Source organism: Etheostoma spectabile, chromosome 17 (assembly GCF_008692095.1).
Source record: "Etheostoma spectabile isolate EspeVRDwgs_2016 chromosome 17, UIUC_Espe_1.0, whole genome shotgun sequence".
NCBI classification, from domain to species: domain Eukaryota; kingdom Metazoa; phylum Chordata; class Actinopteri; order Perciformes; family Percidae; genus Etheostoma; species Etheostoma spectabile.
In genome coordinates this window covers 21,861,915-21,863,748 of record NC_045749.1, presented here as the reverse complement: position 1 = coordinate 21,863,748, position 1,834 = coordinate 21,861,915, and the positions used below count along the sequence as shown (strand labels likewise).

Here is a 1,834-nt window from a genome sequence, read left to right as displayed (position 1 = left end):
TTGAAGGAATCAAAAGAAGAGGCAAGAGTCGGCAAACGCTCGGCGGAGGTGTACGGGAAGCGGGCATCAGATAACGCTTTTCGTACCCGGCCGTCATACGGATTTTCAGCAGGATGGGACACCCGAAAACACTCTCAACATGAAAGACTCAACAACTACATTAAAGGACTGCCTGAGAGCTCAAACACAGGAAAGACTTAGACGGTGCTCGGTAATCAGTACTAATAATAGGGTTCTTCGGTAATAAAGTAGGGGGTTAAATTTATTATAAGTTAATACTAGTAGCAAAGTCTGCTGAATTTAATAAGCTCTGATGGTCGGCAAAAAAAAAAAAAAAAAAGGAAAGGACAATAAAAAAAAAAAAAAAGAAAAAAAAAAAAATAGACAGAGAAAAAAAAAGTAAAGAAAAATATAAAATCAAAAAAAAAAAAAAAGACAGCCAGGGACAAAGAAAAAAAAATGAAAGAACACAAAAAGAAAAAAAGGAAAAACCGACAGGAAAAGGATCCAAAAGACGGTCAGGACTTCTTGAACAATCTTGAATAAAAATGGAAAAGGCAAAAAGAAAAAAAAGCGGGTTATTTCTCTAGGGTGGTTGAGGCTAAACTTATTATTTTTTTTTCTTTTCTTCATGTATTAGCCCCCAAAATAGAAGGAGAGAGTGTAGCTTGAGGTGTTACTGTTGATCTAAATGAGCTTTTTCTGGTTCCTGAATTCTATTGACCCTTCGTCTTCTCTTATCCTGTACTTCCTCCTTCTACTTGAAATGGCCTATGGCTGTTCCTCTATGACTTGTCTGCAGGTCCAGAACTTCAGGAGGAACGGAAGAAAGGAGGAATCCATTGCTACAAATAAGTAACTGAAATCTCCACCCTCAAAGCCGAAAAAGCCTTTAAGCCCTCGTAGGTGTTGATTGTAATCTTGATTATTTTTGGGCGAACAAAGAACAAAATAAGCCTTCACGGACGGACCCGCATGTGTTTGGTTTGTGATGTTGTGCTGTTGTTCATCTTAGTATTGTTATCGGGGGGTTGAAGGACCCGACCCAGAGGGGGGGAACGATCGAAGTACCCATCCGACTTTGATTTTCAATTAGACCCAGGTTTCAAGGCTGTTTCCAAGGCAGGTTTATGAGTAGTTTTTTAAGTTTAAATGTAAAGAATGTTGTGACGGGGTTTTGTATGATGTTCATTTTCCAGTCAGGATTGTATATGACCAACGGACCCGTGAAGTTGGGAAGACGGTTTTTCATCTTTGTTTTCTTTTTCTTTTATACCATTTTTCTCTTTAGGGCTCTGACTGCAGCTTTGCAGACAGACCACCGATACCGTTGGGGGATACTCCAATTTAAGGAGATGATCTGATGAGTTTGTTTGTGCTTTTTTTATCTTCATACCTTTTGAAAAAAGTAAGAGGTTTGGGGGAGATTATTAGGTTCTAGGCTGCTCTGTTTATTCAACGCTGTAGTCACCGTTTTTGACAATCTGCAGAGTGGTTCTTGCTCATTTCATGGAATTGACTGCGAGTAGTATGCGTTCAATTATGTTTTTGTCCATCCTCTTCTTCCAAGACAATGTGCACGCACAGCACAGAGGCTGTGAGAAGTTGGGACTTGAAAAGCGTTTAATGAGTGATTGGACAAAAATAGCCTACTGGGCCTCATTTTCTGTTGCTCTCTGTTGGGGGTTGAGACACCCAGTCCGTAGCGGTTTAAATGTATGTTTTAAGTAATGTTATCATCTGGCTTGTTACATTGACCAACGACCCAGTTGGGAAGGTTTTCTCTTTTGTTTCCTTTTTTTTTTGCTACCCTTCTTTCTCTTTCTGGCTAGCT

General features: G+C 39.6%; 1 long non-coding RNA gene across 1 annotated transcript in view; it reads left to right on the top strand.

Moving 5' to 3' along the window:
• LOC116705757 (uncharacterized) overlaps nucleotides 1–1,834 on the top strand; it is an 8,840-nt gene that overhangs the window by 3,833 nt on the left and 3,173 nt on the right. The gene's annotated exons all lie outside the window — the stretch shown is intronic.